The 24,528-nt window shown below is 36.4% G+C and overlaps 1 protein-coding gene across 2 annotated transcripts in view; it reads left to right on the top strand.

Moving 5' to 3' along the window:
• Window positions 1-13,089, top strand: part of LOC149142747 (kinase superfamily protein) — a 402,879-nt gene extending 389,790 nt beyond the window's left edge. Inside the window, exon 22 of one of the 2 annotated variants that reach the window (XM_089447805.1) lies at window positions 12,764-13,089. The gene's annotated coding sequence lies outside the window, so the exon portion shown is untranslated. Of the gene's footprint in view, window positions 1-12,677 lie in introns of both variants that reach the window. The other variant, XM_089447806.1, reaches the window with a different exon arrangement.
• Window positions 13,090-24,528: the final 11,439 nt, after the last annotated feature.

The following is a 24,528-nucleotide window of genomic DNA, read 5'->3' as shown; positions in this document are numbered from 1 at the left end:
ATAGCAAGGTGATGATCCAAGAGGTGGGCTCCTCAAGGATTTTGCCCATCTGTAGCTCTATCGAACTACAATTGTATATCAGCCCACCTCCCTCCTGGAGGTATCTTGGTTGTCATGGCGAACTCCTCCTGTTCAATCTTTTAGCGACTGCAACCTTAGGATCATGCTTCTCATCCTTGTCCTTTTTCTTCAAAGGACACTGGGATGCATAGTGGCCCATCTCGCCACATCTGAAACACTTGACCTTGGAAACGTTCTTCTTTCGTCTCTATTGACCATGTTGTTCCTTTGATGCAAGGGCTACGTTATCCTACTCCTCTACTTTGGGCTTTGACCCACTGCTGTTGTTGCTCCCATCAAGTTTCACCTTGAGTAGGTCTCTCCTCAGCTCTTCTTGTTTCAAAGCTGCCCACATCTCATCCCAATTTGGCAATGTTGCTCTGCCCAGGATACTGTGGACAAAGATTTGTCACTCATCCAAGACGGAATTTAGAGCTAGTCTCACTAACTCCGAAACCTGAGCTGTATGTCCTGCAGCTGACAGCTCATCATGGGTCTCCTTCAGTTTCGTGAGGAGCGGATCCACACGTTCTCCCTTTTGCATCTGAGCAGATCTCAGCTTCTGCTCTAAGTACATCTTTTGCTGCTCAGAAGATCCGTAATACAATGTGGCCAAGGCATCCCACATCTCCTTAGCGATTGCTTTGCTAGCAACGTGGCACACCACATGATCCTTGACTCCATCCAGGATCATCCTCTTCGCCTTAGCCATCTCAGCTTTGTACTTCTTCAGTGGATCTACATATGTCAGGACAGCTACCACATTATCAACATATGTCTTGAGGGTATGCTCATCTAGAAGGAAAGTCATTCTAACCTTCCAGATGGCATAGTTGGAAGCCCCATCCAACCTGTCTTGGTCCCTCAAGCCATTGGTTGCCATATCCACCGAAAAAAATGTCGAACAACTCCCTCTTTCTCCCTACTGCATAGCTCCTAGGCTGCCTTACGCACTCCCTGATGGAGCTAGTAAGTTGTTGTTCCTCTGCTGCTCAACAAATGAGAAATATTGATTCCTCGGCAAGAAATCACTAAGGAATTATTCCCTCTCTATGCGATCTACTTCTTCCTTTTGACGGTGTTTCTTCCTAGGACTCATCTTGCATAAAACTGTGCCCCTCTAGCTTTGTGTGGCTCTGCGTAGCTCCCTCGTCCTTGGTAAGATTTTGATCTGGCAGTCTTACCTCTCTGTCGGCTCACTCAGAGAGAGACACCCACGAAAATATAGCCCTCCTAGCTAGAACTACGCTATCCCTCAAGGGATTCGAACTGCTGCTTGTTGCAACAAGTTAGCCCTTGCTTCAGTGCTAGATCTGCTCTTCCCTGTTTCACATCAACAACTCTGATACCATGTGAAAATTCCTAGATCTAACAATCTCAGGAATCCTACTGCAACCAGCTGAATCTACTTCACCTAGATTGTAAATTACATTACAAACTTATTTCAGATTTCTTCTTGAAATATTGAAGCAAATTACTGAAGCAGCCTGCACCAAATTAAATATGATTCTAAAACATAGAAACTGAGCAAGGAAATACAAACATAGGACACCATTATTGTTAGACAAAAGTCCCCAGAAAAACCTAATGTGGGAAAACCGGTGCAACAGCTCTGAGGGTTTATTATTATTAAGCAATAGCAAATTCTGAATACATCTTTGAATACCTCACAGGGTTATTCAGTTACAGAGAGAAATATTGGCAGAAAGAATTGTGAGGTTACCTCACACTATCACTAGAAATCCTGATTGATCCAACCCCAAACTGAATTCCCTGGCTTTTCTGGTTGCCTCTGCGCAGTATTTGCGTTAACCCAGCATCAAGCTCTCTAGGGACTACATCACTCCTCTGGCTAGTGGATTTGTTGTCCAGGACATTCGATTTCTACTTCCCGATCTCACACCCCAGTTCCCAACTTTTGAAACTCGAATTCCCTCTGCAAATTTCGGACTCCTCATTGGCTTTTGCGCTACCTCTGCGTGGCTTTGCGTCAGCCCCTCTAGCTCAGCGCTGCCACTGCTAGATTACTCTCTGCCTCTCTTTGTTGATGATTCTCCAACTGAGAAAATCACGCTCTCTCCAGAAGCTATCCCTACCCCTCAACTGCAGGAAAGCTCCTCAATCAAATTTTCCTCCTGAGAAATTCTCACTTCAGAAAAATTGATTTCTTGATCTCTCTTGGTGTCTTCCAAATGACCCTCAAGTCCCTTCTTATATCTTCTTGTTTGACAACTAACGGCCTAGATTACATCTTAATCAAAGGCTCAGATCGTTTTGGCTTTTTCTAGAAGTTTCACCCCCGATTAGATTAATACCCATTAATATTTTAATTTTCCCAAGTTTAGACTTGAGAACCTCATTAAAAATATTAATTATTTTAATAAAATCACTTCTGGGTGGAATTTCCCAAAACGCTTTATGGTTTCTTTGGAATACATGTGCCCAAGCCTCCTTGCAAAATTTGAGGCTTAGAGCACATCCGATGCTACCCAAAATCAACACGTGGCAATGGCAATTACAATTGAAAGGGCCAAAAGTTGCAAGTGGTCTAACTGCCTAATTCAAAATGATGCCTCTACTCTCAACATTAGGATTGTAATAAATGCTACCATGCATCAATTGTGAAAGCAAGTTAGGTTTAGAATAGTGATCTCCACCACCCATCATTTAGTAGTGGAACTGATCCACAACAGAGTATGGTCGACAACTCTACATCCCATTGTCTTTTCAAAGCACAATGCACCAAAATTGAATGCAAGATCTATATTTGGCATGGTTGGCATGGTTGGCATGGTTGATGCCAATTCATGAACCATTTGATTATCACCTAACTCAGTGGTCAGATTTGACTTAGTGATGACTGAAAATTTCAGCCCATCTAAGATCAATATAGAATCCGGTTTGTCCTCCAATAAATGTACCTTTTTACATCTTGGTAGTATAATAAACTTATGCTCAAGTATTAGGAATTTGAGCCTGCTATGTGAAGCAAACAAAGTTCGTACTTCTTGTTAAATACTCCAAGGAATATAAAGATATCCATTGAGGATACAAATATTATATATTAAAATGTATGAAGAATGATAATACAATGAGAATGAGGGTCTTGTATATATAGCCAGGTAAGTACCCTTTCACGAATAGATATGTCCTTTAGGGATTGGAGAGCGTGACTCTGTGCAGTGGTGGAGCAACCAGAGGATCGAATTGCTCTGATACCAAATGAAGCGAAAGTTCGTACTTCTCGTTAAATACTCTAGACCTGGAATATAAAGATATCCATTGAGGATACAAATATTATATATTAAAATGTATGAAGAATGATGATACAATGAGAATGAGGGTCTTGCGTATATATAGCCAGGTAAGTACCCTTTCACAAACAGATATGTCCTTTAGGGACATACCGTTTCATTAATTGCTAACTAATTAATCATTTAATCTTTTTCGTTGTTTTTACATTATTTGTGTCTATTTTTATATAAATTTAGTTTGTTACACTATGACTTCTGAAGACTCCAATCTTGTGCACTGCCATGAATTCTAAAGACTCCAATCTTGTCCATTGTACATCCTCCAACTGGACTCTACCACTCTTTACATTCATTTTTCTACTCCACCAACCACCTGAATTCCATGGCTGTCCTGGATATGTCCTGCTTTGCTGCAGAAGTAACTTTTCCTTCACTCTCGAGGAGAACTTGCCTTTTCAGTTTTCTGCATGTCCATTCTTCTCTTGGTTGAGGAAGGTCTTGCAATGACATATCCTGCAAAGTGCTGTAATACATGTTCTCATTTCCAAACTGGTGTTGCTATGAGTTTTCCTTGGAGCATTTTTCCACCACTTCATTCTTGTGCTCTTCATGCACACTCAACTCTTGTAGACTTGACTGTCCTTCACATTCCTGCCACACAACTCAATTTTTAGCCTCAATAACAACTAGCATAAACAAATTTCAGATTAGATTTTGGATCTGAATCACATTGAAAAATCCTTGCACTTTCATTTACAATGACATCACAATTGATTGTTTCCTTGTTAGTAGCCATGTCTGATGGGTTGTGGTTTATACCAGATTCAAAAGCATGAAATGAAAAGGAATAAAATCCATAGTTATGGAATATCCAAACTTATATTCTATAGCTTTCCAGCTTGTGAACAGTGCCTAAAACTCAACACTAGATAGAAACCAAAGTTGACCACAACATCTGATAAAATCTCATATGAATTTGTGAAAGATTCTAATATGGGAGTGTGGGTTAAACACACTGTAGAACTTGAAAGAGCATTGTAATTGATGCCTGGTGTATACAGTGCCGATTACTCACATGCAAAATTTCACTCCAAATGTGGATTGGAGCTATGGAAGACCAATGAAAATGTTGTTCTAGGATCTTATGAGTGATAGGAAACAAATGTATCGTTTAGGACAAAGGCACTATCAAATTTGTAGCAAATGCAAGTTGTATAGATTGAGAAGTGATGAGCAATGTCAACCTGTTTCAAAATTGATGTTTCTTAGTGAAGCATGGTTACAGAAAATTGAATTAGATTTGTTTTGAAATAACCTAGAAACTAGAAATAGATTTTGAAAATTAACACTCGCTTTTAACATCCATTCTCTAGTTTAAATTAACACTTGCTTCTAATATTCATTCCCTAGTTTCTTTTCAAGACAGAATTAGTGATCAGTTCCTAATATTTTCATGACGAAACACGTGTTTAGAGAATACCATTACAACTCATTCGCTCTCTAGCTATCCACTTACACTGTCACACTATACAATCTAGACATCTTCGCAGATGCAAAAGCTCCACTCTCCTTGTATCACTCTCCTAGTATCACTCCATTGATATTTCACCATACAAGTGCTTTTCCCCTCAAGTTTACAATATTTAACTATTTGTAAAATGATAAACAAGGGTGGTATAATAAGCAACACTACTACTCATCCCACTTATTAAATTTTGTTGAAGATATTCCAAACCAAAGATGTTAATAATTAATAATCCAAGTACCATACAAATAAATTTTGATATATGTTATTTTAATAAAATTCCTTTTTATTCGTCTTTACTTCATGCATCGTATGCATGATGGAGGTGCATTTAACAAATGGTTCCTATTAAAATGGAAAGTGAAAGAGGTCATAAGTTGCAGGAAACGTAGGGCAAGGGGGCGTTTCCGTAGGGAAACAAGTACGAAATGCTGAAACACGTGTGGTACGGCCCTGAAACGCATTCCAGGCCGTATTGCCACGTTTCATGAAACTGATCATGAAACGTGGCCAGTACGGCCTGAAACGCGTTTCAGGGCCATACGACTCACGTTTCAGCGTTTTACTTGTGTTTTTTTTTTAATTTGTTTTCTAATTTATTTTTAGGTTATCCTAGTGACTTCTAGTTGCTTCTAGATGCCTATCTAAAGTTCTAAAAGTGGACTTTTGCCCTAATGTTGATATGCAATTTATCAGGAAGTTTAAGGCATATGCAGTTCATGGTAATGTTAAGAAAGTGATATTCTCCTTTATTTTTTATTTTCATCCTTTTACTTAAATTTTTAACATTACCATGAAATGACTCAGGATGTTTGAGAGTGGTTTCGCCCTCATTGGATTTCATATGGAGAAAGTAGAATTTTAGATCTCACTCAAAATCCAGCAGACCTGTTTTTCAGGATTTCAAGATTGGGGGGATTGCAATGTTTCCATTGGATTTTATCATGTACTAGGGTATGGAACTTGTATTTAATGAAGAGAACCAAGCCCTCTATGCAGGGGAGACTCCTAATAATCAAGAGCATGTAGGGTACTAGGGTATGAAACTTGTATTTAATCAAGAGCACTAAGGTCGTTTGACTATGTAGGAGAAGACTCCCAATCAAGCACGAGACAAGAAATTAGAAATTTCTCGTGGCTGATTTTGGATATTTCTATTTTCATTATGTGATCATTCATGAGTAAATGTGATGTAAATTTAGAGACTTATAGTTTATGCATTGACAATTGACAATTTTATCATAATGTAATAAATTAGAATGTATCATATATGCTTTATGATTGCACATATTTCTTAAATGTCCTAATACAGATATATATATATATATATATATATATATATATTCGTGTTTCCCCGTTTCCAAAATTTGGGGAGGTCACGTTTCGTATCGGTTCCCGTTTCGGAAACTCGTACCCGTTTCCCTGTTTCGTGCAACCTAGAAGAGGTCGCAATATTGAAGCTACGGCAAGGCAAGTTTTGTGATGTGGAACTTGGAATATTGCAGTATATTTGGCTTATATTCAGTCATGGAAGACATTTTTTCCTGTAGAGTTGAGGGAAGGCACACTATCCTTTGTGGTTGGAGTTCCTCTCTCTTGGAGCTAATTTTTGGCCATTTTGTCAATCTATTTGCCAATCGATTTGATTTGTGACCATTTATCAATCTATTTACCAATCGATTTGGAAAGGTGTCGATTATGAATGGATGATTGGATTCATTTTGAGCCAGCCCAAGGATTTGTGTAAAATTTGATTAAAAAAAAACTATCTCAATTTATTTTTATCATGACAGTGGATGGGAACAAATAGCAAAAGGCTTGTTATGTAAATTTGGCCAATGCTTGCCTTGCATGTTAGGTGCAAGACCACATTTAAAGTGTTTGCATGTTAGGTGCAAGACCACCTTATCAAAGACTGCCCTCATTGGAAAACCCCTCATAATTCTTTCTGAGTGTAAGTGTTACATCTTTGACCATACCGACTTATGAGATTGGTTTGTCATTTGGTTCAAGCAAAGTGGCCAACAATGATGGCCTATAAGGAAAGGATGATGGCCATCTCTCAATCTATTTGCCAATCAATTGGGAAAGGTGGTGATTATGAATTGATGATGCAAGTCATTTTGAGCTGGGTTTGGGTAAAATTTGATTAAAAAAGAAGCTACCTCATAATTTATATCATGACAGTGGATGGGGTCAAATAGCAAAAGGCTCGTTATCTAAAGTTTTCTATTGCTTGCTTTGCATGTTAGCTGCAAGACCACCTGAAAGCCTTTGCATGTTAGGTGCAAGACCTCCTCACCAAAGACTGCCCTCAATGGAAACCCCCTTGGAATTCTTTGCCAGTGCAAGTGTTACAACTTTGACCATACCGATTTATGAGGTTGATTTGTCATTTGGTTCAAGCAAAGTGGCCAAAGAAGATGGCTGACGTGTAAGGCAAGGATGGTGGCCATTTGGTGATAGAATTGTGGGATTGTTTGAGGGATTTCAAAACACATTTCAGTGCTATGAATAGCAGTAGCCTTCAGTACTTGTTTGTGACTACTTCTAGGGTCATTGTCAGCAAATTAAAACCAGCAGTAAAACTTTAAATACCCATCAGTCAGAACAACAATCTGCTTTCCTTCAAGCAACAGCCATTTAAAGTCTTCATGTGCCTTCATCTTACAGCAAGTTTGTGGCATAAATGGTGGTGGTACAAAATCTCATAGAGTCATAAGGCTGCTAATATTCTGAAGTTATCTAGTGAAAGTTTTGTTGTAGAAACCCTTGGAAACATACAGTGAGCCCTTGAACAGAGGCACTGGAACCTTCGTGAAAGCTTGAAGTAGAGTTTGAATTGGACAGTAGTATGTCATTATAAATATTGGAGCACTTCGGTAATTTTTGAGGTATTTTAGTTGCCCTTTTCATATCTTGGAGTGGTTTCTGCATATACCTCTCACTGTTGGGTATATGGTGTATATCAGTACAACATGTTGCTCGCTTGCCACCTCCAGGTGGTATCCCCTCTGCCTTTGAAACCTACAACTAGTGCTCCACTTGCCCTACAGATAATTATAGGACATTTTTGATTGAATTAAATAAAAATTTAAATTAAGGTCTAAACATTAGAGACTGGATAGATGGCCACTGATTTCTGTAGTTATGTTATTAGGAATGGATGAGAACGGTCGCTGATCAACCTATCTGTCATTCAAGGCAGTTGTGTGGGGCCTCTGTTTTCTTCAAGCACATCTTCTCTCGAGGGAGGCAAACAATGGCACAATTTTGTTGTTATGGCCTGTGCTATGAATTTGGCAGTTCAGCAAGAATTCAAAACCTGAGGGATACATACCAAACCTATGGTTTAATGCTCATGCCATGATTTGCAAGAATTTTGCAAACATTGTCTTATTTTGTGTATAAGGAACATCTGTATACTCTCTTAACATTGTATTTTCAATGGATTTCAAGGAGTTACAGTTCCATTACATTTTTGGTTGAACTATATCAAATTTCCCCTTGGAAATTGAGTTATTTTGCACCTCTACTTTGCCACTCATTGAGGTTATTGAAACTCTATGCCAGCAGATGGAAAAAGTTGCTATTTTTTATAGACTCCATCTATTCAACACTTAACAATAGAAGTCCAGTTATTTAGAAACAAGGCATTTTTTTATGTTTTTTTTGTTCTCTGACAAACAGGTGCTGCAAATTATAGTAATTCACTTATCGCTAACCAATATTTTGTTCATTAAAGTGTTTTACTGTTGCATCTCCTGTTAGACAACCAGCCTAGAAGTCATTCCATGTGCATAAACTGGATTGTATTAGAAGTATTTTGTCATCAAGTGAGGCATCCTTGTTCTTGCAAGCTTGTGTATAAATTGATTGAGGGCTAGGAAATCATGTCTAGTGATTTCGTGTTAGTGACACATAATTTCCATCACATATGGCATATTCATTGAACTGTCTGTGATAATGATGCAACCCATCTCATGCCCGACGAATTTAACCACTCTTTCCAAATCAAGGATTTCTCCCAAGACATTGGAAACATGGGTTACTGCTATAATTCTTGTCTTAGTGGATAGAAGCTGACCAAGTGAGTCCAAGCTTGATTTACCTTCCAAAACTTGATAGGGAGGTCTCTCTGTTCTGCCAGTTTAACCCATGGACCAGCATTTGCTTCTTGATTAGCCTCATGAACAATCACTTCATCCCCTTCCTTGAGGACATTGAGGTAACAATAGCTGAAATTTTTTAGGGGTTGTGAAGATGAAGACCCAAATGCAACCTCTCCAACTTCATCACCATTCACAAATGTTTTCATGAATTTATGAGCAGAGTCCACCACCTCTTTTGCTCTCATGGATAGCTCATATCCAGCCCCTATTTGAACATACATAGATCTCATGTAATTAGCCATCGAATCTATCACCACATTGGGGCGCAGGCTTGTGCCAGCATTCTCCAGGTAGATTGGAAAACTTTTGTTTGGATCAAAGTAGGATTGCTTCCTTAGCCTTTCGTGTACCACATGCATTTGGGTGTTGGGAACTGCAGAGAGATTTGAAAGACAAATGCTGCCATCTTTGTATGGTTTGCATCCTTTGAGGGAAATCACTGTAAAATTTAAACTTACTACATGGTCCGAGGCCAAGGATTTTGACTTTATTCATGCAAGGTTGCATTGACTCTCGCATAGGCCCACCCACAAACAACTCACCCAACCCATTATGTTCTGATATATACTTGTAAAATATATAGGCCTTGTATTTCTGGTAAATGGTAGATTTTTTGTATATTTGTTTGGGAATGCGCGTTCCCATGAATATAAAGATGTTCTATAAGCTTTAGCAAAAATACCCACTGAGGGCTGATTATAACAAATAGTGATATTCCAGGAAGATTGTGGAGCTTCAAAACCTTGGGAAATGTGACCTCTGTATTTGCTAGTAGTTTGCAACTCATTGAGGCTATTTAAATTGTGTGAAAAGAAGGTGCAAGGACAGCGAAACTCCATGCCAGCAGATGTAGGAAGACGCTCTTTTCCTAAAATATATCAGGAAGGAGGAGGGGATTTACCCAGCCAGTACAGAAGCCAGAGCGTTGCCAACATCGAGACCGACCCGAGGCACGGGAAGTGAAAAAATGATTTTACACACATGTTATGAGTCCTCCAACATGCCTTTCTTACCGAAAAGGTAGTGTTTTCTCATCCTTCTAGTTTGTTTTCACTTTTTATTTACAGAGAGGGCCAGTGAGCTACCCTATCCAGAAGAAGGAAGGCAAGGAAGTAAGCTTTACAAAGAGATTAGGGGCAATATTGTTATATGTGAGTAAAAGGCGAGATAATAGCGTTTAAAATATCTCCGCCTAAAGCTTGGGTATAGGTATCGTGATCAATGTTGCACGAAGCGCCCCCCCCCCTCCCCCCACGGTTCCGAGCCCCGAAGCGCGCCCCGTATGGAAGCACCTAGGAAGCTTGGTCGGAAGCGCGCTTCCGAAATTTTTGCCGCTTCCTGGAAATTCGGAAGCATGGTACGGAAGCGCCGCTTTCGAAGCGTCGAAGCGCACTTCGTACGACACTTTGGGCGTCAGAAGCGTGGCGCTTCGGAGGAGGAAGCGTACGCTTCCCGTACGCTTCCGGAAAAGCGTTTAGAAAATCGTTTTTTTTCAATTTTTTTTAATTTTAGGTGAGTTTGCTTGTTGGGGATGGATCCACCTTGGGTTAGGGTGACGAATGAAGGCAAAAAAATATATATAAATGTAGCAGATGCTCCCTCATGGTAATGTTAAATTCTTAAAGTAAAAGTGGCATTCTCCTTTATTTTTCATTTTCATCCTTTTACTTAAATTTTTAACATTACCATGAAATGACTCAGGATGTTTGAAAGTGGTTCCAGCCTCATTGGACTTCATATGGAGAAAATAGAATTTCATATCCTATTCAAAATTCAGCAGACTTAACAATTTTCAGGGATTCAGGATTAATGGGATTGTGGCATTTCATTAGATTATATCAAGTATGAAGGTATGCGATTAGCATTTAATCAAGAGCACCAAGCCCTATATGTACCCTAGTGGTGTTAATTGTTGAACTCCTTTGTCACGCGGCACGCCCTTAGCAAAAAATTACCTTTCAATCAAGTCAAAATCATCGATCAAGCATGTTAAGCTTTTTCTACCATATTTTAAGTCTTGAATTAGGTAGTTTGATCAAAATTGAGCAATGTTGACTAATATCCCTAGACAATCGAGGTAGAGGCAAAGGCTAGACAAGAGGAGAAGAATCTAGATTCTAGATGGTTGATGCATCTAAATGGTTGATGCTCGAATAATTAATCATTAATGTACAATGGATGTTATATCTATCTTGATTTAAGCAAAAATATGCATGTTTTCATGTCTTCTACAATTAATTTGCTATTTGGGATGTTTGTTTTGAGTATAAATGCAAAAAATAAAATAAAAAAAAAAAAAAAAAATATATATATATATATATATAGCAGACGCTTCCGTGGATGCTTCGCTTCCTAGATTTTTGGAAAATGACGCTTCCACGTCCCTGCTTCCAAAAAATGCTTCCGCTTCGTGCAACATTGATCGTGATCACAAGGGAACCATTTCTATGATAAAAGGTATTTTTCAAAGGGCTTGATAACTTGTATAGACAACATGGTATGTGTGAGGTATGGATAAGAGGGGGTGTTGCTAATAGGTATGGGCTTTGGTGTTATTGTACCCCCTATGGCCCAAAATGGAACTATTCTTCTTCGTAGGTCTGGGCAAGTGCTTATTAATCCCTAGTCTGGGCTATCACTGGTATGTGCTAACCGTGGTCTTTTGTCTCCAGGCTACGTGAGCAAAGTTGGATATTTAGAATTAGAAAAGAAGTCCCATGTAAAAGAAACCAATTATTAACAAGACCAAAATATCAATTATAACAGAGTCTGCGGATCAAACATAAAGGATGATCTCTACAGCCTCAATGGTCGAACCTAACAAAAAATAGATATTCACAGACAATAAATGAGGTACCAATCCTTCCAAACAACGAATATAGTTGTATATGTACAATTTGAAAAAAAAGAATTATGAGACTTCTAGTGCTCCAAAAAGTCCTGCAACAAGGCCAATGAAAAAGAAATGTATGTCAAATGTAATAGATATTTCAAAATGCTCCATAGCATATAGAAACCAATTAAGGATTCACCTGTCAATATGGATGTAATTGCGCTACCATCCTTTAACATTCTCGTCCTCTCTATGACGTACTTTCCTTGTTTGTATTTCTTTTGTTCTTTGTATGCCTTTTCCTGAGTGTAAACATTATTAAGAGAAAGCCCTATGAGTTAAATGATCCAATAAGCACCAAATATCCCTAACCTATTTTTGTGACAAAGTCACTAACTCCAGGCGGGAAGCACAATTACCAAGACCGACACTTTGGTTGAAGGGTTGGCATTCAGGGCCAACACTTTTCAAAGCTTTTCAAATTTCTTGAGCAAATAACATTAAAATGATTGATATAGTGGGTTATTTTTAAAATTAACCTTTATAGCTTTGCAAGTTTGCATATGGGTCCTTGAGATTCTTCTATCTTTCCAAGATTTTTTCTTTATTGACAAAGTTTTTGGTTTTTGCTACATATTGTGACCCTTTGGTATAGGGCACCTGAAGTGCTCTTGGGGCTACTCACTACTCTACACCTGTTGACACTTGGTCTGTTTGTTGTATATTTCTATAAGTTTTTAGAGAAATTTTACGCAATGTGCTATTTATGAGGACAAATTTTTAGTGACATGTGTACTAGGCCATCTGATTTGTGAAGGTTTTCAATTTTGCAGGGTAAAGTAACTTGCCTATCTTCTTAGATTTCACAGTACTCTCCTAACTGCCTATTGTAACTTGTTTATTTTCTTCAACATGGCAGGGACTTGTTGCTTCATAGCTCCTCTTGTTTATACCTGGCATATGATACCAAATATAGTTAACATTATTTGTTCATTGGGGGCAACATCACGGAGAAAAAAATAGCCATATATCATCCAAAAGGATAAAATGTATTTATTAATATATGAGACTAGAAACTAGGAGTCATCATAGCAATGTGAGAGTACCGAAGCTAACTCTCAAGTGATTAAATTAAAGTTAGTATATATAAATTAAGTTTTTGTCTTTCTCAATGTATTATTTGGGATATTTTGTTATTAAATTGAAGTAACTCAATATAAATAAGTTCTTGTCTTTTTCAATGTATTTGAGGTATTTTGTTAATATACCATTGGAGTTGAAATTTGTATAGTATATTTTGATTGACTTGACCTCAACCTCAGTGGAAAGTGGAAAGTACTAATAGAATATTATGAAAATTTCTCAAAGCAGTGATTTCTTTTGGGATGGAAAAAGAAAATCGTATCTATACAATTTTAATAATTACAAAATGAAAATCTCAAAACAATCTTCCAATAAGAGCATATTACATAAAATATTATTCAGCGAACGAGTGCACTGTTAAGGAACTTGCAAAAAAATCACTAGTTTAAATTCCTCTTAGGTGTTAGACTACATTAAAAAAACATAAAACACTACTAAAACATGAAATTGACAATTTTATTTTATTTTATATATAATAATATCAACTTAAGACTACATTAAAAAAACATAAAACACTACTAAAACATGAAATTGACAATTTTATTTTATATAATATATAATAATATCAACTCATGTTTTTGCAAGTTTGAATTCCTATATTTTGGCTAACATGTTTATAGGAATGGATACAATTAATAAACTTATTGGCTTACATAGAAAACACAAAAATGTGGATACTATGGTAATAAGATCAGAAAGTGTTAAAATCAAGAGCTACATTCAGGAGATTGAATTCATGTGCTTTTCTAATTTTTGACAATGTGTTGCAAGAATGGTGTATTGATTATCCAGTAGATTGGGCCAAGAAAGAGATCTGAAAATGTTTAGATTATGATGATATTCTAATAGATAAATATGAGTATTTAATATCTTGTATTAAAAATAAAATTTAAGCATTGGGATGATGTCATTTAAATAGTATTATTTTCTTTCATTTTATAGCTTCCATTTATTAATGTCATTATAATTCACTAAGTTAAATAGGTTTTTTTCATGGGTAACTACAACTATAGTATAGGGCTAATCTAATTAAAATTCTGATATATACTTTCAAATTTTCATTTTCTAATGATCCATCTTCCAATTTAGGGTATATGTAAGTAATAATATTTACCAAACTATAATCAAATTGTTGAATAAAGGTTTTTAAATATTTGAAAGAAAACACAAAAAGTAGAAGAATACAATATTAATGTCAATTAGAATCCAACTCTAAATCATAATGGTGTTGATAGCTATGAGAAAACCCTAGGGGATACTTATAAAGAACTTTCAAATTATTCAAAAGTCATATGAATCGAAACCTAAATGGTTGGAAATCAGTTTGTATGGGAAAGAAAGAACCAATTCAAAAATATCTAGACTTTAATTAATAGGTCTCAATAATTTTTCATAGCAACAACACATGATAAGCATTGAAATGAATATTCAAAAGTGCATAAGTTTTAACTTCTCTCAACAAAATGCCACATTGTTACCATCAAAGCAAAATACTTCCGTGACTCCTAAAGTCTAATAGCATTCTTAACAACACTAAAGATAAGACAAAGTATAATACCATGTGAATCTAGGAATTCAAAATGCATGCCATTCAAAGATCTATTATAAGACAAATTTGGGAAGAGTATAGGTATAATTTATAAATGTCATCTTCCCCTCATAGAAAAGGACTTTAGTTACCCCAATACTGCAACCATTAAACTCAATAGAAAAGTTTAATTTTTAATAAAAGAAAAGCAATATAATTTTTAATTTAATAACAACCAATAATTATAATCATCCATTGGTAAAATTTCTAAATGCATTCCACATTATATATTCAATGCATTGAGGAAAAAAATTATAGCTTATTAACAACATTGCAGATTTACTCTTGTGACACTCATTCCACATGAGAATAATTGTCTTCTTGACTTAAAGTGCAATAGCATATGATATAACTTGACTAGATAGGTGACACGATAGCAATTAAAGATAGATTCATGGTATAATCATGGGACTATGGATGCCTGGAAGATAAGAGTTAATAACAACATTCGGAAGAATTCAGGACCCTGATATAGTAGTCAACTAGTCGATATAAAGATTTTGTTGCAAGCCGATAACTAGGATCATTTATGGATCCTCCTTCGTGATGTCATGAAATGAGTTCTTCATCTTGAATGACCATGATGATATCACTCTTATAGTCTACTCTCTCTGTTTTTGGAGCATGCCTCTTAAGAAGCTTGTTGGTTAAGTTGTAGCACGATGGACCTCATCTTGAAAAAGAGCAGGGCTAGATGACTACTATATCATCTCATCTATTAGTCATATAATAGATACTACAGGGATATGACTAACACTTCTTTGACAGCCTCCCCGACAACGATGCCAAAATGTTGGGTTGCTTAGTTTGTTCCTAATATACATTAAATCATCACCCTGAAGCTTTGTCTATTTATTTCAAGGCTCTCCACATAGTGTGTGCAAGAGATAGTGCCAATATTATCTAATTTATCTAATCTTAATCAAAGGTAAATGCATGTGAATACAAGGAACAACTAGGATCTACCGAAAATAATGATTCACTCACAACTTCTGGGTTTCAAGCATAAATAATTGAAACTGCTAAAAGAATCAAAGCATTTTGTTGTCTTCATGTTGTTCATATTTCGACCTTGAACTCATTATCCCTCCATCAAGAACAGCTATTATTTCAATTTGGCTTAGTTTTAGTCCCATGTCAATCACTCCAGTAACCTCTGTAGATGCTTGTTGCCTAAGAAAAAGTGTATTGACCCTTGTGCAGTGTCTAAGAGAACAATTTCATTAAATCTTGATTCCATGGAGTAATAATTTGAATCCATGTTGATCTTGTGGTTTTCCACTAATGTTCTACACACTTCAAATTGCACCACCTATACTTATTCAAATTTTTTACCTCATCATTCCTATGCCATTCAAATTGCACACTAATATTCTACACACTCCAAATTACACCACCCATAATTAGTCAATTTTTAGTGCAAAATATTTTCCAAATCATCCATTCTACCATAAAGTATTACTCTCACGAGCTTAAATTGAGTGATTAATAGCTTCAACAGTACTCAATGCAACCGAGTCTTGTTTTATGTTCATCCATGAAACCATAGCAGATCCCAAACAAAAACCGCACTTGTAGTACTATGTAGCCTAATAACTTAATCTCATTTCCTACAACGCATTTCAAACAATGATGTATGGTCCCACAAAGATATCTTAAGATGTGTTTCGTTACTACCCAATGATCATGTCTAGGCTCCAGCTGAAACTGGCTAAGAATATTCACTACCTGATAACTTCATAAGATTCAACATTGCTATGAAACCTTTGGGAGTTGGTCAAATCATCATGTTAGGGTTTGGTTTCTTGATTTGTAATGGTTCATAAGGAGGAGGAATTGAACTAGAAGGTTGACCAGATGAACTAGCCTTGTTTCCTTTGTCCACGGGACCCTTAAATCCGTAATGTTCTGCTCTTGTAGCTACCATAACTTGTTGCGAAGACATCATCATGATATCTTGCGATGCGGAAAATCTCTTCCATCAACTCCTTATTGTGCTCTTAAGGAAGCATAAGGCCACTCCACCTTTTGAATTAAGCCCAAAAAATACTCTTTAGTTCCCAAATTGTTGTTCAACTACGTAATCAAATTCAAAATCATTAATAAGGATAATTGCAATTTAATCTTGAATAGTTGTGTTACAATTATATATGTAAGTCCACATTGAGGATTTCATGCACAAGGTATAAGATACTTTTCCCTTGTATTTAACCAAGCATATAATCTTAGGTACTAATGAGTGTTGAATGCTTCATCAATTTTTTAGGGTCTACATATTGTAACATAATTTCCATCTATTAGCTAAGTAAAATGATCATAAAATTTTAGCCCAGAGGGTTAGCTCAATTGGTCAAGCTCTTGTTGTTAAAGCACCTTTGTTATTAAGAGGTCACAAGTTCAATTTTCTCGACACCCTCAGGGTTAGGCTCAGTGGTTGATCCGACAAAAAGTGATCCCTTCGGGTGGATCTGCCTGGTACAAATATTTCGTGGACGTAGCGATCACCGATCTCTGAGAACTTTGAACCACATAAAAAAATTAATAATAAAAAAGGTTAAAAAAAAGTCATAAAAGTTCTACATGGCTCAATTTTAATTTGGTTCATCCATTCCTTCAAAAAATGTAGCAAGAATAATAAAAGAATATGCAATTGATTAAGATATTTTATCAATCATATTATATGCAACCTCCCATCGTTGTTTGTTAAGGCCTTCCAACGACACAAGAATGCTTAAATGCTTTGGAGAGATTCACTGAATTCACACCCATACCTAAGGTTAACACTAAATATAATTACAATCGCTTGTTGAAGGAGTTGCGCAACCCTAGCCAGCGAACGAAGCAAGAAGCACGCAACTACCCCTCAGCGGCCTCCTGTTGTTGGGGCTTGAGCTCCATGGACGCATTAGAGGACAGAGAGCCTCCTTCAGATCAACAGCAAGAAAATGAAGGAACAGCAAAAGCTTTTGCCTCTCATTTCTGCAATGGGCCCGGCAAAGTACAGACCATCAATCACCAAGTTTGTTAAAACACTGGAAGATATTCCTGAAGATTGGCTCAGCAAAGCCATAATAAATAATAATGGACAAAAAGGAAACAAGAAGATAAACTCAGGAAATATATGGAAAATAAGAATGAGTGAAGAGGAACTGGCAAACTGGAGGAAAAATCAAATAGTTACTGTCTTTACATTGATGGGGCCTCAAAGCATAACCCGGGAAAGGCAGGGGCAGGGGGAATAATCCTAGATCCTGATAGAAAAGAAAATGTCACATATGAATGGGGATTGGGACAAATCTCAAATAATAAGGCAGAAGCATATAGCTTGCTGATGGGAACAAGAATAATCAAAAAAATATAAATTCAAAATCCTATCATAATAGGAGACTGAGCCATAATAATAGAGGCAATGGCAAGAAACAAAAACCCAAGCAATGAGTTCATGAACAGAATTCTTCGAAGAATCAGGAAGAACTTGGAAGGCTCTGGCAATGTAATCTTCAAACATGTCTTGAGAATTCACAATCAACAAGTGGATTATTTTGCAAACCAAGCAGTGCGAAAAAATGAAGGGCATGTTCATGAAAACCAGGAAGAATATCATAACTATGTTCCTTAATGAGCAGCAAAAAGCACAAGTATAAAGCTCACTAAAATCAAGGAAAAACCACAAGGATAAAAGCAATAAATCAAAAACCAACAGTCAAAAAGCAGCAAAGGACTCATCATTGCAGTAACAGCCAGGAAGTCATGGAAATGCAAAATAAAATCCATGAAACTTAAGACTCTGGCATGAGAAACAACAGGAAGGAGGATTGCAACCATGGTCACAAGAAACATGTTGCAAACTATTTCATCAAAGGCAGGGATCGGGCAGCGTTAAAGCACTATAAGAACAGAGGGTGCAATCATCGTAGAAGCAATCTCAGTGAAGAAATCTTCACCTTCCAAGTCAGTATAGTGCTTCTTTGGTTTCAAAACCCCTTCCTGCCTTATAATAGCCTGCAGTGTTACCACTGCTAAGCGTCCCCCCATTCCCTCCATTCCTTCCACTCAGCGACCCTTTGCAGCATAAAGCCTCTGTTATGTCCATATTTCGGTCCTTACTTTGGGACCTCATTTCTATCGAAATACAAAGGAAAATCATGACCGAGTGCTTAATACAAACTTCAAATAAGCATTCATTCACACCTAATTCTATCGTCGAGTCTGCCCTCCCAAGCCTTTACCGCATCGCTTTTCTCTCCTCTCTCTAATCTCCGATCAAATCTGGATCGTTGATCCGATGGTTGGCGATCAACCTGTCCATCCAAACCTGTGCAACTTTCTCCCACCGTCGATCTGTCCTCATCAGATTTGACGGCTCATATCAATATTGGGCCGACAACAAGCTCGGAGATTACCCACCCAAAAAGTGGTTTTCTCTCTCTCCTCCGCTGTTACATGTCACCCGGTCAGTGGAATCGGGCAACCTCCCCTTTTTACCACTCTCGGTTTTTTCTCCGCCCAAAACACTATCTCCGCTTTTAAACCCGCCTCTCTCCTTGGTTATCGTTCCAACCTTTTTGCGCCCGATGATTGTTGATTTTAATCATCGACAGCTGCGACGATTCCTCCCGACTGCAGCGCCTCTGGTTAATCTCCACCATCCATCCCATGATTCTGAACTATGTGACTTAAACTTGACAGTTATTAATCTGAAAACCCTGTTTGTTAATTCCAATGGCCCTCGTGTCCGACAAAAGGAAAGCGGTCAACATTAGCAGAAGAAAAAGTACCTCAACCAATACAAATCCAAGGAAGCACAACAAAACGCAAAGCCAAAGGAAGAACAAGAAATCAACTCAAATGGAACCACAGTGGCATATTACAAAATCAGTCGCAGAAGTAATGAAGGAGAGAACTCGGTTAAATATGAAAAGAAGAAACAACCAACTTAGGAGCAAACAGTCTATAAGCCTTGAAAAATTGTCAGAGAATCCATGACATGTAAATTTCTCTTTCTAGTAGGTTAGTTTGTTAGGCAGTACACTAGAATACTCATAAAAATACATGAAGTCTTGAACACTAGCCTAGGAGAAGAGACTACATTCCTATCTCATGGCTTAGATTTTTATCATTTTGCAGTCGTTTGTAATAGGAGCTTGCTCCAACAAAGCTTTTGATAATATATCAACTACCCGACCTTGTTAAAAAAAGAAATAGTAAATATAAGTGATGTATTTTTCAAGTGTTCAATTATCAATCAACTAAACTTTATTAAATCCAAATCTTAGGTATAATGCATTCACAATCAAAGGATAAATATACATAAATGGGATGTACATTGTTTTAGCATTAGAAGCAATCAAACATACAAATATAATTTCCATTCATAGCTTATTTTCCATGTTAAAGACCAAAAATATGACCTACATTATATGAACTTGATTGCCTCTTCTATAGGCCCCAAGCACATCCTAAACCCAATATTTTACAATACAAGACTGAAAAACAAATTCCCCATTGCCTTAAAAGCTATTCTAAGCCCATTCCAATCAATTTCATAATATAAGAGAGAAATTCATAGCTAAACTATAAGAAGTTGGAAGTATATCATCAAAAGGAAACGATACATGTCTAAAAGAAAATGTCATTTATCTTTAAATTACTCCACCAACAACAAAATCTTAGCCATAGGTAACTCACCAAACATATTATAAGGTCATTATCAAGATGCACAAGAAATAGTTACCCCATTCAATCTTATTTTCAAACACTTAGTATGCATTCTCAATTTATTATGTTAGAAATGTTTATTTAAACTATGAAGATCATGATTGAAATTACATTAACATATTCTTATCCAAGAGCAAAGAATGATAAGGATTATTACTCATATGGTCATCTTCACTTCCATAGTTTTTCATTTATATGGTACTAGACAAAAGATATTTTCCCACAAATAACATACCTATCCACATATTTTTTCGGGTAGTTCTTATGACAGTTATTTTTGTTGAAAAATGTAACTAGGTTCACTCTTCATAAAATGTATTTGTCAAAAGAAATTTTATTATTGTTACAATGACTTATTAAAGCATGGGATTCATGCTTGTGGCATCATTTTATTAGTCATAGCCCCCATTGAGGAATCCTAGGATTAATAAAGAGTCAATAAAGTCATTGTATATTTTATGGGACCCTTCTTGGGATTTTGAACGATGTAAAAAGGATAGTTTTTAGCCAAAAATAAATTATGTAACGTCCATACCAAGTTGGCCTCATGAAGATCAAGTCAGCCTCGAGGAAGGCAATTCAACCTCATTGGAAGGCTATATATACAAGGCATTTCGACTTCATTTGAGCATCTCACTCTCTCAAGCATAGTTTGATCTTTGGACACTAGAAGCTGAGAAGAAGTGCGAAGTTGAAGGAAGGGTCCAAAAGGAGTGCGAGTTTGGTTAAGGAGGAAGGGAAGAAGAAAATAGAAATTTTGGTGCCTCTCTCCCTCTCTCTCTCTCTCTCTCTCTCTCTCTCTCGTGTGGGTTGATTTAGGAGATCGAAGTCTCCTAGTCAAGGTTGAAGTTGTTGCTGATGCTGGAAGTTGCCAAGTCGAAATTGTTAGGGTCGAAGTGTTGTTGCTGCTAGGTCGAAGGTTGGATCGAAGAAGGAGAGGTTGGCTTGGCGTGGAGGAGGTCTTTGTCTAGGTAAAAGAAGTCTCAAGGAAAACTATTGAAGGAAGAGATTTTGAATGGGCTTTCCCCTAGACAAGGGTTTTTCCCTAGTAGAGGACCTACATCTTGTGTCTTGTGTTTTTGTGATCTTCATGCACACATAATTTGGTAATTGCTTGATGAAAGATAATATAACTAATAAGTAAAATAAGCAAACATAATTCACAAGTAATTATCAAGAAAGAGAAATCTAACACTAATCGTACTAGCATTGATTTCTCAACAATTTTAGATAGTCATTACACATTCTTGTCTCCATCATTTCTTCATCAACCAAGTTAGTATTACGAATACAAAACCAACATGATTCCATGTTTTATATTCTTATATAACTACACACATTTTTAGCCATTCATTATTTCAAAATCTGCAAAATAATCAAGCTTGCAATTACAACTACACTAGATAACCAAGTGCATCCTTATACTTAGAATTTTCTTCTAGTTATTAGATGAAAGCTCCAGTCTTTTAACTCCTTGTCTTTCCAATTCAAATAATGTCAACTAGTTTCCACTCAGTCCTATTGAGGGAAAAAAAATTCCCTTAAGACCCTGAGTTGCATGGGTTCACAACCAAGAACTTGAGTTGATGTCAAATATGTAAAAATAGTGGGTTCGCACACATTGAACTTATCTAGAAGAAATAGCACCTTTGATAATGGGATTCATAACAATTGGACACAACAACCATCCATATTTAGCCAATTCATTTTAACTCAACTATCTCCAAATTCTAACCATTTTTTGGCATTTTCCACCCACCCCTACTCTAATTATTTATTAGGATCAAGGTGACCTACCATCTAACATCCATGCATAATTATTAAATTAACTAATAGTCACCATATACATGTCACTCTCCCTAATTATTCATTTATTGGTAATTTAAATATATAGTTATTCATCACCCTTATTTGTCATTTCTGTGATTTCTCCAATATTCATTTTTGTAAAAATTGAATAATTCTCAATCACATTAAAATACTAATATATTAAGTTTTCGCTCCTAAAAGGGTAGTTTTCCTCAAAATATAATACCACTTTGAGGTTAGTTTGGTTTATTCAAGAATATGAGAGGTGTATTTGTTAGGGAGAGGATTTGGCACCCCTACTATGCACATCCCAATTGAAATTGTTAAATGAGGACTCCATGCTCTTATTCCCATGGTGTAAGTACTCATCTCTCATACTTTGCAAACACAGATTCTATGCCTCTATCAAAGCATCTTGGTTGCATCCTACACCCATGTGTTAATGAATTGGCAAGTGTCTCCCCCTTTGACTTTCACATAGACCTGCATATCAAATGGATCAAGTATAATATAACATAATCCAATTCAATTTTATGTTTTCCCTCAATGGCTTTTATTGACAAAATCTTCATGCTTTCCTTGCATAGTTTACTTCCTCGTGATTATGTAAGTGTACTTGCATAACCCTTCATATTCAAACATAAAAATCAACAAATGTAGCTTGTTGGCCATAGTTCATATCATTAGGAGAATTTTGAGGTCAAAAATGGGCCTCAAAATGAAAAATGTACTAATAAAATAACCAATTGGATTCAAGATTATTCAAGATGATGATGTCATCCCTAGGGGTAAATATTTTTTGAGAGAAAATTATTGTTTTTAATTTTATTTTTGACGTATCTCCTTATAGGTTTACTCAAATTCAAGTGTGGGCACTCGTTGGATGGAGAATCAAATTATGCATCCAACGAGTGCCCATGCTTGAAAATTGAGTAAACCTGTAAGGAGATAAGTTGAAAATACAACAAAAAAAATAATTTTAGTTTCTTTTCCTTTAAAAATCCATTACTCTCATTTTATTATTTTATTATTTTCCTTCTGAGGCCCATTTTAGACCTCAAAATTCTCCTAATGTGGTACATTAACATTAATAGTATCTAAATGTTATCAAATAAACTAATCTTGAAATATAATATGAAGGCCATAAATTATTAACCATATAATAATCCAATCAACAGCATGATATACCTGATAATCCATTGACAAGCAAAAGCACAATTTCATGTCATCCACATAGAACATCAAACATATCATGTGTGTGTAAGAAATTTGTAGGGATCGTTCCTAAGTACGCCATACACACACACACACATCAAATCAAAATAAACAAAAAACAAACACGAGATAATAACACAAAAATTGTTTGTTGGGAAAGAAAGATCCACAAATGAGTGTTTTCTTGTCAAAGTTTGGAGTCAATAATTAGGTCCAATGTCAAGACATGGAAATTAAGAGCATATGAGAAATAAACAAGCCAAAAAGGGAAGTGTAGCCAAAACCCTAAATCCAACTCAAGACATTAACGCATTTGGGAGTGACGTACTTATCTCTACAGGATTTTAAAAGCTCCAAATCCATTACTCTTCCTTTAATTTTGATCCTTACGTTTTCAAGTAAACGAACTTCACTGCGAATGCCCCTTCCATATCGAGCTATAATTGGATATTTTAGGTTTATGTGGTTGGACTTATTTGTTGGGAAAGTAAGATCCACATATGAGTGTTTTGTTGTCGACGTTTTGGAGCAAATAACTAGGTCCATTGTCAAGACATGGAAAAAAAGTTAAGAGCAAGGGAGGAATAAATAATCCAACGGGATATGTGTAGCCAAAACCCTAAAGCCGACTCAAGACATTAACCCATTTGGAAGTTCTATACTTATCCCTACATTCTTATAAAAATTCCAATTATGTTGCTCTTCTTTTAATTTTGATCCTTAGTTTTCAAGTAAATGAACTTCGTTGTGAATACCCCTTCCATATCGAGTTATAATTGTAGATTTTAGGTTTATGTGGTTGGAGTTGTTTGTTGTGAAAGGAAGATCCACATATTCACCCCAACATGATTCCCTATTTATTCTCCTAATTGTCCCTTGATCCCCCTTTTGTACTCATTTGGTGTTCATTAATGAATCCAACTGGTAGTTCATAGGTTTTGTTCCCTAATCGCTCCCTACTTTAATTCAAGCTGAAAGCTTGGATGGATATCTTTGTGTTGTTCTCCTTCCACGTGGAGGTTCTCTCATGAAACTAAATTTCTCTAATTTTAAATTATTACTCTTTACTTTCATACACAACTCTCTTTTCTTAATGAGGTTAAACCATCCTTCGATTAATGTTTCTAATTAAAATCTGTTGAAATATGTAACTAGGTTTGGTCTTCATAATGACATATGTAATCATGATTTTATTTGTTTGTTGTAATGAG

The sequence above is a fragment of the Pinus tabuliformis genome, chromosome X (assembly GCF_031772625.1).
Source record: "Pinus tabuliformis cultivar Carrire ecotype Pingquan chromosome X, CPIR1, whole genome shotgun sequence".
Classification (NCBI taxonomy): Eukaryota; Viridiplantae; Streptophyta; class Pinopsida; order Pinales; family Pinaceae; genus Pinus; species Pinus tabuliformis.
The sequence above is the reverse complement of the archived record's forward strand: the minus strand, read 5'-3'. Positions and strand labels throughout refer to the sequence as shown.